Raw genomic sequence first — 14300 nt, forward strand, 5'->3', positions numbered from 1 at the left:
CACACACAAATCTGTCTTCCTTACAGCACAGCATAACTGTCACGGCGCTCAAGTCAAGCCTGCATGATGTTCAGCGAAGGTGCTGCCGCTCCTGAAGCTTCGCCGTCTGTCACCTAAACGCTCCACACACCTGCTTTTAGTCCCCTTTCTTTCTTCTACCTCTCTCTCAGCTCGTCTTTCCCTTTCTGTTTCTCTCTTTCGCTATGTGTATGGTGTACACACTGCCAGCTCCTAAAACTCACCAAACCAGAATCTGACTGCCCATACCCCCAGCACACCTCCTCCCTGCCTCCTCCTTCCTATCATTCCGGATAGGAAACGCTATCCTCCTGTGGCCCTGTCCAATCCAAGTGTGTGTGTGTGTGTGTGTTTGAGTGAGTTAGTGCGATCAGCCAGACCTGAGAGAGGAGATTCAGCAGCAATCCTCTAAAGGAGTTTCCTGCACACCTACCACATGATCGCTCTCATCCACCGCTTGCTTATTAGTGATGATCACACACGCTCATTCACAAATACACACATACACCCCTGAGGTCACGATGACATGCTGTCTTTACACTGTAGTGTTCACCTCTCTGACGTGCGTGCTGCAGATCCCTCTGTAATGACACCTTTGTGTAATAACAACCCACTCGGGCACTCTCTCAGGTTTCTTGTGTTTGAATTGTCAGCATGAGCGTGACAAAAAGCATGACTGACAGCTGAAAGGGAAATCCAAACCTTTAAATGTCCAATATAAACAGTTTCTCACTTCTGTTAAGGAGGGTTATGCCGTAAAGCTGAACAGAAAGTAAAAACTGTTTTTTCTTTCTACTCCTTCACACAGTCCTTCCTCGTCTCATGCACTTTATCCTCTTTTCTGATCTTTTCAGAAAATGTCATACTTGTTTGATCATGTTATTGAGGTTCAGCAACCCTCAGTCACAGTATTCACTTCTCATTCAAGACTGCGTAAAGTGTATTCCTGTATCTCTGTGTGTGTGCGCGTGTGTGTGTTGGTTACCCTACCTGAATTCCTTGGAGAGTTTGGCGTAGGCGGGACCAAGCGCTTCCTTCTTCCTGATCTCAGGTACGTGGCGAGCGCGACGTCTTTGTGACAGCCAGTTGTCATGGAGACAAGGAGAGAGCGCTGTGCTGAACAGGAGTGTCCGCGGTCAGCCAACCAGCAGACTGAGAACAGAAGAGAGAAGTGAGGACGCTGGATTTCTGTTTAGTGTAACAACACACACACACAGAAACACACACACACAAACAGTAGGGAACTTGCGAGCATGTGTGTGTGTGTGTGAGTGTGTATAGGAAACTGAGATTGAGTCAGATGTGCTCACACAGAGAAATAACGTTTCAACACAGCGGCTGAACTCTAGCAGGGAGGCGGCCGGGCCGTTGATTAAGTTGCTCAATACTTTTTGACTTTAATGCTTACTTAACAGATTTCACACAATCCTTAAAAAAACTGCAAATACAAAAGCATATACACGGCAATAAGTCAGGCTTCTGTAACTGCAGCAGGCTGTGCAGTTCACCCCAAGTAATCTAAATACATCACGATACAGGTTTCACGGCTGATTGTTTCCTACTCTACTAACATAAGAGGAAGCGGTGAAGAAGCACAGATTAAACAAGTTTTAGCCACCATTGCCCGATTCTAGAGTAAAAGTAGATAAAACCCACCTACACCCTGGAACAGGGTTGCACCAGCCAAGCGTAAGCCTAGTCTTAACTACACCCAGTCCCAGTGATTCACATTAATTGCTGGGGTGGATTTTTAATGATTTTCTGGTGTCTCACTAACTTATAATTTTGGCTTTTGCAAGCAAATAAAATGGAATAAAAGAAGAGGTGATTTCACCACTTCAACACTGGAAAAGCAAAATTACTAAAGCTGTGCAAGAACGCACAGGTGCAGAGTCTAGTTTGGTAAGAAGAAGAAACAACTCGGAAATCTGTTCAGAAAACAGTGGAAGGAAAAAGTGGAAAGATGTTCAGCTGCCGTGTTGAGGTCCAGTCGCAGCTCTTCAGTAGCTCTTTCCTTAGAGAATCGAAACAGCTCCCCAGTGCTGTATCTGTCCATCCCTCACAGCTCTCTACTCTCTAAAAGTCTTATTGTGGAGTCGGTGTCATAAAAAAGCTGATATTTTAACTTCACGTGTGCTCCTCTGCAGGTTCACGATTCACACCACGCCCAGAAGAACGCATAATCCTATATTGCACAACAGGCAAAACTCTTATGTCAGACTTAAGATGCTAAGATAAAACTGATTACGCTTAAGACCTGTTGTAAGCTCTGCTGTTACGACCAGCCCGCTGTGCCTGAAGTTTGGTGGTTTCATTCATTCATTTTCATTTATTTATTCATTTTCAGGCACAACAAATACCTATATTGAACATAAAATACACAAAACAAAAAACAAAAATTGCCTGAAAAAGGAGTGGGACGAAGAAAACTTATTAAATCCCACCCCTATACTCACTCATCAACAAAAAAAACAATAAACTTCCCGCAGCTACGCCCATCATTGCATACAGACCCATCAACAGCTCCGGGCACATACAAGCATCTAAGCGGCAGCTCGCAACCAACAATTAGAGCCTTCATAACTGAATACAGAATATATAAATTATAAATTGCATTACCACAGGTAACAGGCAGTAATAACTACAAGTAACAAACACACATACATATACATACATATATATCTACACACACACAAGTACATATATGTACATACATACGCACACTTTATTTATTTATTTTTTATTTTGGAATCCATACCAGCAATGGTAAGAGAACAGACATTACAGAGCACACTAAAACCCATCATTGAGTATACTGTGACCAGACCAACTGTTTGTAGAGAAATTTAAATCTATGAATATTTTTGCATTGTTTCAATTGTAAACTCAGACTGTTCCAGATTTTCACACCAAAAAAGTAAAATAAATGGACAGACGCAAGTTCATCGTAATGCTTTGTGGAAAAGGCACCCACACACGAGCGCACATTTTGTATATTCTTTGCATCTTTCTGCCTTTGGTCCGGTCCTTATTTATTCTCAGTCAGAATGTGATCAGGTGACTGACTCTGCCATTTTAGGATCTTTCACCTATTTATTCTTTAAAGCTTTAGTAATGTGCTGGGCGTCTGCCAGTAGAGAATCAATCGAACAATCAATGCCAGAGTACCTGTTCGACTGGTGACCTGCTTGTGTTTTTTCTCTGCATATTTGGATAAAGGCTGATCTTTGTTTCGTCGTTCCACAGACATTTGCCCCACATCTTTACCCGTTTCTTGTTTTGCAAATTCCAACCTGCCTAATAACCTGCTTATAGGGCTTACCTGGGGTTTGTGTCTCGTGATGAATCATCTGACCTTTCTTGCCTACGTACCAGGAAGCATTCTTGACTTATTTTGCTGTCTCAATATATTTAGAGGGTTTTTTTCCCCACCATCACGTAAAATTATTTTTCCAGTCATCCACACTGACTGGAGTTCCTCAGGCTTTAATATAATATGACTTTGATAAAGCTTAGAATTTAAGGTAGCATCTGTAATTTCACATGCGAAGACCAAAAAAGCCCAAATATTTATGGTCTGTGTCGTATAAGGCATGCATATCCGGAGAGTGGGGTGGGGGGGGAATTTCCATAATTTTATTATCCAGCAAATCGCTTTTACTCGTTTCCTAAATAAACCTGTGTTTTTTCCAACCACAACCATTTTCTTTACAGGGTGAACATCCGCCTGCACAGACTTGCTTTAGTTAAGTGTTACGTCACAGTGAGTGGAAGATCATAGCTGCTTTTGAGTACCATTATTGATATGTGTTGATACAGGACAGGCTTTTGAAAGTTATAAATCCCCACTGACAATATAATAACTCTGACACGAGATGAACGAGTTTATGGTTTAAAAACCATCAGCTTTTGCAAGACCAGACTTTATGAGGTGGATAAAGTTTCACCGGTATGGTCTGTGCACGTGAGGTGAAAATTAAAACATTAAAATATATTTGTTGCATGTAGTTTGTTCTGTAAAAATCAGTCTGGTATGTAGGACTACAATAATTATTCATTTCAGATAAATATGTAAAATGTGTTTTGTTTATGGCTTGTGCACACTCTGTCAGTCAATTTTCATACACAAATCATGCTGTTTACGCCAGAAATAGATCAAAGTGCTCCAACAGAAGTTTTAAAAAGTCATTATGAGGACTGAAGTCTTACTGCGTGACACTGATCCGGCCTCCTATAGCAATGCTTTCTGTGACGGGGAGGAAATCATTACCGATGGATGTCATTTTCACAGATAAAGGCAGTTCTATTGAGTGCAAGGGTTGGCATTGTTTAAAAGTTTACAGTGCTCATATCATGTTTAACGGTTGGAGGCTTCCAATAAAGAGTAGTCGTTCATAGGTCACGGGGAGATAAAAGTGTGATCATATACAGTTCACTGTGTCAAAGGAGGGAGGGCGGCTTAAACTGAGAAAGCTCCATTTGGCTTTTTCCCATTTAAAATGGCATAAAACACAACATGAAGCTGATTACAGTATAAGTTAAGCTGAAAAATCTGTTAAACATACATTTTCTTGTTTACAAAAGGAAAGAAAAGGAAATCCTTTAAGTGGCATCTGTAAACAAACCAGAGTTGAAGGATAATCGAGGTTAATTACCACCTGAACTATTTCCGTATTTAAGGTTATGCTTTATAGCTTCTCCTCACTTAACAAGACAGATTACGACAAAAAAAATAGGAAAACAAATGAGAAGAGTCGTTATTTTAACGAAGTCTCACACTCACTGGTCACTTTATTAGGTACACCTTACTAGTGCTTGGTTGGACCCCCGTTTTTGCCTTCAGAGCTTCCTTAACTCTTCATGGCACAGACTCGACATTCCTCAAATTTTAGTCCATACTGACATGATAGCATCACAGTTACTGCAGATTTTTTGGCTGCACATCCATCATGTGAATCACTCATGTCATCACAGCCCAAATGTGCACTGTTGATTTGGGATCTGGTGACTATGAAGGCCATCTGAGTACAATGAACTCACTGTCGCGTCCAAGAAACCACGTTAATGATCTGCGCTTTGTGACATGGAGTGTTCATGGTCAGCAACAATACTCAGGCAGGGTGTGGTGTTTAAATGGGGCACAGAATACCCCCCCCCCACACACACACACACAGACACACACACAGACACTATTACACTAACACCAGACCCCTGAACCATTCACAGAAGGTTGGACGGACCCATGGTTTAATGCTGTTTACGCAAATTTCTAACCGTGCTATTCAAATGTTGCAGCAGAAATCGACACTCATCATACTAGGCAATGTTTTTGCAATCTTCTATTGTCCAGTTTCAGTGAGCCTGTGTGATTTGTAGCCTCAGTTTTCTGTTCAGTATTCTGCTGTTGTATCCCATCGTCTGTCTTCAGAGATGACCATCTGCCTTAGCTGTAACGAGTTTAATCGTTTAAACAAATTTAAACAATGCCAACTCTTGCACTCAATAGAACTGCCTTTATCTGTGAAAATGACATCCATCGGTAATGATTTCCTCCCCATCACAGAAAGCATTGATATAGGAGGCCAAAGTCAGGAGGCCAAATGTTAAATCTCCCCACTCTCCTCCAACATTTGACATCAATAAAGCATTTTCACCCATAGACTGCCGCTTGACCAGCCCGAACGTCTCTGTAAACACTAGAGATGCTTGTGTGGGAAAATCCCAGCAGGTCAGCAGTTCCTGAAACAGGTGCACCTAACAAACTGGCTGGCGAGTAGTCATTTCAGCAGATTATTTTTGGCACTTTAAGTTATTTAAGAAAACTAGAAAACGAGAACACCTCAAAATCCTGCACCCTTCATTAAACTTGTAATTTACAGGCACAGAGACTTGCACATGTGCACACAAGAAAGCACACACTCCCCATAATAAAAACCTCAGACCATGCCCTCGTTCCTACTTAATAGAAAGAGAGATCTGAGACACTGAGAGGAAGCTTCCAGCTCTCCTGATACTCTTATGACGCCTCACAATGGCGCACAAAGGGATGAGGCAGTTTAGTTATTCACCCCCAACAAAGTGGGTCCAATCAAGTTGTCACGCACACAACAAGGAGAACGGAGAAAGGTGGAAAACTTGGATCATGTTACTAATGTGAACTGGATTTACGAAGTCTATCAAAAGACCGTAAGTGCTGCGACTGCAGTTCGCGTCTCTCTTCAAGACCATAATTCTAGTTAACAGATTTTGACGCAAAGACTTTGTTTTAAAGTCAGGTAAGTGCGATAAGAGTTAGATTTGAACAAGCTTCCAGGAAATTAATCTAAGCCAGTGTAATGTTGCCTGAAGCTATATAAACACTAATATGCACAAATATCCTTGAAAAATGTGTCAAGTGTTTAGCAGTGGGTAAAACGAAAAAGCTCTCCTTCAAATATTACCGCCTGCATCGTGGGGTAGTTAAACAAGAACTAACAAGGAAGCATTATGATGGGAAGCAACAGCATCAGACCTGGAACCACTTGTGTGCACATTTTATTTACACAATGTGTGAATGTGTGCGCAGCTACAAAGCGTATCTCTGACGTCTCATAAGTATGTGAAAGCCAATAAATGCATAATGGTAGGTATTGTGTGTGCAGGGAGATATTAGAGATCGGGTAAAAACAACTTGCTCTCCCTTATTGTGTTTGATGCTGAAGAACAGTGAATGAGACAAGCAGCCGTCACAACTGTACACCAGGCGTGGGCAGCATTGTTTCTGAGGCTGACACGGGCTCAGCAGAGTTCATCGTGAACTGAAGCTGCTAAATGTGGTTCATGTTTCTGCAAGAAGCTGAAACAAGAGCTGGACTCGACACATGAAGAGACAGCTGAAATGTCTTCCATTGTTTGTCTCATAGTATAACTACCAAGCTCTACAGCTTTTATATTTTTTCAGAGGTTTAGTTTTTCTTTTATGACATCGGAGCCATAACTTGTGTGCTACAGACTGTATATAAAATATTGACATAAACACAGAGATGTGCAGTCCGGTTTTGGTGTCTTGGAGGCCGATTTAATGAACCAGCCGTAGAACAGATTGAGATACCAAAGGACCGTTTCAGATGATCACAGCTTAAAGTGCAACCTTCCTTTTAATTCTTTTTAAGCCTGATGTGGAGGATCGTTTTTAAAAAATGAACATCATGTTGTCTTCAATAAGACTTGAACTCGGCAGTTGAGTCCATTAGCATATCAGTGAAATGTCTGCTGCCGCATTAGTGCGAAATGTGTCTTTTTCTAAGCTTTTATACAGTTTGACTTCTTTTTCCAACCAGAAGAGTTACCTCAAACTGATTCTGTCTGGCCTCTATTTTCAGACCCTGAAGCCATGCTCATCCTTTTTATATTTTAAAAAAATAATAAAACAAGAAACAGAATAACTTGAAAAAGCTACTTTTTTCAGAACTTAATCCAGAAAGGTAAACTTTCGTGGTTATGGCTTACAGCTCGTGAAAAATCAGCTATAATTCTGAAGATCAATCAAAAAGGTTTCAACAGAAATGTCAGAATAATGAAAATTCAGTACAAGGTTCGAGCTCCTTTCTGTAAGTGTCTCCATCGATGCAGCGTGGCAGCGTGGCACTTCGGCTGAGGCGTTACTGAAGTCCAGGTTGTTTCATAGTGGCCTTCAGCTGGTCTGTGATTATTCGGTCAGGTGTTTCTCATCTCTCTCTTGACAATACCTCGTAGATTCTCTGAGTTCCGATCAGGAGAGTTGGCACAGCATCAGCATGTTCAGCAAATCATTTGTAGTAGGTTTTGGCTCAGTGGGCAGGTACTAAGTCCTCTTGGAAAAGGAAGTCTGCATCTCCATAAACCCAGTCATCAGAGGGAAGCATGAAGTGCTCTTAAATCTGTGTTGACTTTGGACTTGATACAGTGGACATACCACCAACAACAGCAGCAGATGACATGGAAACCCAAACCATCACAGAGAACGCAAACTTCACCCTGGTCTTCTAAAACCTTGTATTTTGTGCCTCTGCACTCTTCCTCCAGGATCTAGATTTAATTTCTATTCATGGTAAATGGTAAATGGCCTGCATTTGTATAGCGCTTTACTCAGTCCCTAAGGACCCCAAAGCGCTTTACACTACATTCACCCATTCACACACACATTCACACACTGGCAATGGCAAGCTACATTGTAGCCACAGCTGCCCTGGGGCGCACTGACAGAGGCTCATAGTTTTATTTTTCACAGTTTAACAGGACTTTGGAGCAAACATCCCAGTTCTTTCTCTCCTTAGCTCTTGTAAGATGTTTCTGACACTGTCTCTGGCTCAAGAGTGGCTTGGTATTAGCTGCTCCTGTACTGAAGATGCCTGCGCGTGGTGGCGCTTACTGCACTGACACCAGCATTAGTGCACTCCTTGTGAAGCTCTCCAAAGTTACTGACGTCATGTTTTTAACGTGCAGTCATCCGTGTTGCTTGTGCACCTTTTCCAACCACACCTTTCCCTTCTATTAATATGCTGTGATGCAGCATTCTGTGAACAGCCAGCTTTTTCAGCAGTGACCTGCGTTTTCCCCTCATTGTGGAGGATGTCAAAGATCATCATCAGGACAACTTTCAAATCAGCAGTTTTCCCACTGACTGTGCACTTTATGTGTAATAACTATAGAATATGAACGTCCAACTTATTAAAATTGAATTAGGAAAAAATAAACTTTCTCAATGATGATCTAAGATTTTCTAAAGTTGTTTTTGATTGTTTTGATTTCTTTAGTACGCTCCGCGGTTATGATTCTGCTGGGGTTTCATGACAGACGAGGGCATTCTTCAGCCCTGAGCTGACTCACCTTTAAACTGAGCTATGACAGCATTAAATTGTCTTGAACACGATCTCTAAATAAATAGAAGACACAGCCGTCTTCTATCAGGATGGAATCTGCCACAGCCGGCCCTACCGGCTTAAAAGGAAGTTTCATTTGAATTCCTTGGTCATCCCCGCTCGACTAATGCCACGAGACTTACGAGAAGTCTTTGATTTTGTCAGGAAACAATTACAGCTATTTAACTGATTACACAGCCCTGTGTCGTCTTCTCACCCGGCAGGTGCTCTGACATATCTAGGAACTCGCTGTTGTTGGCTCCTCGGCACAAAGTTGCCTATGTTCACGAGCTTTGCCGGTTGCGCTACAACATGACGAGGCATGTGTGTGCACATGTGAGTTAAACTTGTTTAACAGCAGAGCAGTGTGGCGGGTCTCTAGGAAAATGATAAGCATTGCGTGTGAGTGTGTAGCGCTAACAGTTTCTAATTGTGTCTTGATGAGTGACAGAGATCAAGCCCAGCCTAATTAGCACCACTGAAATTCTCTCTCACACACACACACACTCTCATATACACAATGAATACACTGTGTAGCCAAAAGTATGTAGACAGCCTTGTACAGGAGAACACAGGAATCCTGGATATGTGTAAATGAAATACATTGTGCCTTCCTCCCCCTCTAAAGACCACAGATAAAGTATTTGCCATAAAACGTGTCAAAATGTTTAACAATGAGATGTCAGACTTGTTTTTCATGATAACCAGGAGCCACCTGCCTGGTTGCAACCTCACAGTGAGGACACACATTGAGGAAGTCATCCTTCAGCAAATAATAGTCCCACGTAATGTGGTAAGGACATTTCTTGCTAAAAAATAGAAAATATTTAAACAAAAATTTGAGACGTTCAAGTGACGTTAGAACCAGGCCAGCTGTTTATCTCCCGTTGTCCACCACCTGCCTCGAGCTCCAAAACGAACGCTTAGATAAAAAGCACCACTTGTCTTCTCGTAAATCTCAGCATCTAAAAATGCCAAACCACTTGTTTAAGAAAAACGTAGCTATATTTAGAGACTGGTCTGATTCAACAAGGCCATGAATCAGGGGTTAAACCGCAGCCTTCACCTTTCAGACAAAGCTCATATCCTATAGAAAGCACTCTCCAAGGAGTGACTGCTTGTGTATTCATGCCCACAGTCCCAAAACAAGAGATTCCAAAATAATATGTGAGTAATGTTTATATGTCCACAAAAATGGGCCATAGAGAGAGAAACATACAAGGCTGTCGCTCGCTGTAGATCAACTCAAGGTCACTGAATTCAACCACACAAAAGAGCGTGAATGCTAGATCTGAGTGAATAACACCGGTGAGCGTGCGGTTACGTTGATTAAAAAGGGGAAAAAAACAACAACCATGGGGGAAAGAAACTCCTCCGGCACTGTACAGCTTCCTGTAAAGATTAGACCTTTATTGAGAAAATTCCAGGTCGGCTTATGGCCGCACAACCCGCCGTCTCCAACTGGGCCGATTATTGAATTTAATACACACATAAACATCCTCGCGCGCACGCACACACAAAACATACAATGTAACTAGAGCCCTGTTGTGAGGCGACATCGATGACGCGTGTTGGATGGGATTATCCCTCCAGCTGTACTCTCACCCGCAGAGAAGTGAGGCTCATTTGGCCCCACAAAGCTCACTGTGGTTTTTCCACACACTGATAAATCCCACCCCTGCTTTTTTCCAGCATCTTCTCCGGCTTACAAGGTTAGCCTCAATGATTTATCATGTGTCATCTTGGTTTATCTCTGCTTGCATCGGGGCTGACTAGCCCGATTTATTTTTTGAAAATAAAAAATATGACTTTGATTCATAACTTGTTAAGGGCCAGAAGCCAAAAAGTGGCTTTGAAATAAATCACTCACTCCAGCAGTAATTGTGCACCGTGGCTCAATAATCCAAGAAAATGTCTCCCTCTGTTGGTCTGACACAAATATTACAATCATGGCGAGATAAATGACTTTTTATGACTGTTAGCAACTTGCTTATAATAAGGTGTCATTTAAACATTTAGAATGCAAACTGCAAGAGTAAAAATAAAATTCATCGTCAGAAGACAATGCTATGGATAGGGTGGAGGCACGTAATTCACTGTGGTCACCCTTAAAGCGAGCAGCTGAAGGAGGAAGGCAGAGAAGAAGAATCTCTACTGATTTTTATGCTAATCTTTGGATTCTCTTGTTTAATTTAAAGTACATCTTTGATTCAGCTGAAAATTTACATTAATTGTGTGAAAAAAAAACCGAGTCCAGTGTTATTTTAGCTAACACTAGTACAAGCCCTTCAGTATTGTTTGGTTTCTTTGGTCTGCTGGTGCTGTTCGCCATGAAATCACAGACACACAATCCTTTTTAAAGTTGTTGTAGATGCATAGCTATATATTCAAAGGAAAGGGGAGCATTTCGGTCACTTGCTAGGTGGTTATTAGGCAACATGATGACACAATATATCGAATTCAACTCTTGGTAATCTAAATAAGATTTTGCCATCACGATTAAAATGATGTGATCCTTGTATTAGGTGCTGCGGAGCCATAAAAGGGAAAAAAAAACAGGTAATTTAAGCCTGTTGCTAGGTGGTTGCCAGGCAATATGATGACATCACAATATCTGACATCGATGGCAATCATAGACCATGAAAAGTCAATGACACATTGTGACTGCAAGGGACTACAGGGCAAAACAAAAGTGGGTGAAGTGAGCGGGATAAACTTTTCTCACCTTAGAGGTGACTGAAATGAACACTGATGAGACTACAGCGTGGTTACTACTGGACACTCCACGTTGCAGTTGCCTAGGTAACCCTCCAATGTATTTACGCAGGTGTAGCAATGGATGTATGGAAAAAAAAAAAAAGAAGGGCCAGTAAGTACACGGGGCGTAGGTTTTTGTGCTTTAACACGCAGCATATTTTGCAGCCATGGCAGTTTTACTTATATAGTAAACTCGCTGTGCTTGTAAATAGCTTTAGTGTGGTAAATATACCTGTTTGACCTTTATGGCTGACAACACTGTGCTTGTGATGAATTACAGAACAAAGAACATGTGGCATAACTAGACTTCCTAGCCTCCCAGCATGAAAAGACATGCTGAGGTGTGAAGGGTTTAGTGAAATCTCCAAGACACTGAGACTGAGTGAAACCTGTCAGGCCCTTTGAATACTCATTCTCAATACGTGACTCACCATTTAAAGCACCGTGTCTGTTTGGTTTTGTGCGTTTCTTGGTTGTTTTTGCATAATCCATCAATTAAAAATTATAAAAAGAAAAGCCTTACCTGCTGACATGTGCTTGATGACTTGGGGACGAGGATTTTATAATAACACATGGCAGGAGTAAAGGTTATTTCAATAAGAGCGTGTTTCCTCATGCAACACTTGGCTGATGTAAAATACTTTGTGAGGGAAAGAAAATGAGGAACATGGTAGAAGTCAGTTTCATTTAAACTCTGTGAAGTTCCACAAACCTGCTTTTTTTTTTTTCAATAGGAGTGACACCTCTGAAGTCTGATTGTATAGAAGCCAATGTGAAAACAACCCATAGCTTCCTTAATCTGTAACTTTAGTAAACACTTCCCTGATGAGTTAATGGCCTGAGATTTACGTTTTAATTAATTGATTTATGGGCTTTGGGCTTTTAATTGTTTCTTTGAGATGAAATTGACAGAGAAAGAAGCCCCTGCTCCAAAATCAACAACTTCAAGTTCCACTGAAATCTGCAGCTGTCTACATAAACAAGCCAAATGCCTTCTGGAGAAAGGATTTATGGATAGACGAGACAAAGATAGAGCTATCTGACCACCATGACAAGATGTATGTTTGAAGGAGTAAAGATGAGGTTTTCAAACCTAAGAACATTGTATTGGTGGTCACGCATGGTGGTGGTAGCCTCATGCTCTGGGGCTGTTTAGCTCTCAGTGGTCTTGAACACAGTTGGGTGTTACATCAGGTCAAAGATGAGAAACACTTTTAAGAAAACGATCTTGGAATGGGTAAAACAGGCTAACATGAAGTCTCTGGAATGATGTTCCCAAACCCTACTGAAAACTTGAACTATGCTTAAAAGCTGGGTCCATGCCAGGAAACCAACAAATTTAGATAAACTTTACCAATTCTGCCATGAAGACTGGTGAAATATCTAGCCAGAACTATAGCAGAAGCTTGCTGATGGCTACCAAAAGCATCTGGTTGAGGTGCATCTAATTATATATTAATAGGGTATGCATGCATATATTTCAGCTTGTATTTACAATTTTGAACCTGTGTAGATTAGAAAAAAATCCAGTAAATCCAACCCTGATGCTGTCCATCCAACAGATGCATGCTGTATAATCATGTCACTCTGCAAAAATACCAAACCAAAGAAATCATTAAAAACCCAAAATTACGAGGACATTCATATCCATAATGAGTGTATGCAAACTTATGACCACAACTGTATGCAAAGGTATCGACTGTGAGGTCACCAGGTGGTTGACATTGGCATTTTGGAGCTTACCATCAGCTAACATTATTGAGCTGCACTGCAGTCATAAAATGCAAAGACACATATCGGCTAGTTGATGCTAAGCAAACACAAAAAACAAAAACAAACAAAACTATAATTTCACTCACGACAGCTGAAGTAGAAACTTCTCAGATGGTCCATACCTCACAGAAATTCATGGCACTAATTAAATAATCCATTATAAAGAGTCTCCGACAGCAGGCATAGGGTGCTTCCACTGGATTAGCCTAGCAGTCGGCTCGGGTCAATTAACATGGCCACGCCCCTAACACGTTTAGCCAGGCAGATGAGTGAACAAAAAAAGCAAAAAAACAGTCGTTATGAAAGGGGAAGCTAAAGAACGTTTCTGCTTCCAGGACTTAACAAGTTTAAAATAGCATCCTTATATGTTCTCTTTTCGCTCTGAAATATTGGAACAAAAGCTCATTAGCCTGCTCTCTGCGGGGTCTGCATACTGCTGAGTTCCTTATTAACAAATCACTCAAATTCAGCACTGTTGGAAATGACACGTTCGTGTACTTAAATGAACCTGCAAAAGTCTGACCTAGTGTTGAATTTACAATCCCGATTGTTTAAATACATTCTTCGTAAATCTGTGAAGATAAGACGTGCTTATACATCTTATCTCTGCTTTTGCTAACCTTGAAGTTCAGAAAGCAAGCACGTCCGTACAACACAGATATACTCGGCAGGCTATACGTGCACTGAATGACACAGGAACCCAACACTGACTGCAAACGCAGGTGGACATTGTCACTATGCTGTGACATCAACCCCTGCAATGTGTTTTAGACATGGAATAAATTAATGAATATGTTGGGTTATGGAGCCTCAGATGAACATATCTGACCTAGAGAGTGGAGACTGATGAAGTGCAACACAGACACACATTTC

General features: G+C 41.3%; 1 protein-coding gene across 5 annotated transcripts in view; it reads right to left on the reverse strand.

Annotated features, from left to right (window-relative positions):
* Positions 1-2109, reverse strand: part of rbm47 (RNA binding motif protein 47) — a 38011-nt gene extending 35902 nt beyond the window's left edge. For 2 of the 5 annotated variants that reach the window (XM_004564337.5, XM_004564336.5), the window contains exon 1: positions 25-263. The gene's annotated coding sequence lies outside the window, so the exon portion shown is untranslated. Of the gene's footprint in view, positions 1-24; positions 264-1008 lie in introns of those variants that run through there. The other 3 variants (XM_014409061.4, XM_076884908.1, XM_076884909.1) reach the window with 3 other exon arrangements.
* Between the last annotated feature and the right edge of the window lie 12191 nt (positions 2110-14300).

The sequence above is a fragment of the Maylandia zebra genome, linkage group LG6, assembly GCF_041146795.1.
Source record: "Maylandia zebra isolate NMK-2024a linkage group LG6, Mzebra_GT3a, whole genome shotgun sequence".
Classification (NCBI taxonomy): Eukaryota; Metazoa; Chordata; class Actinopteri; order Cichliformes; family Cichlidae; genus Maylandia; species Maylandia zebra.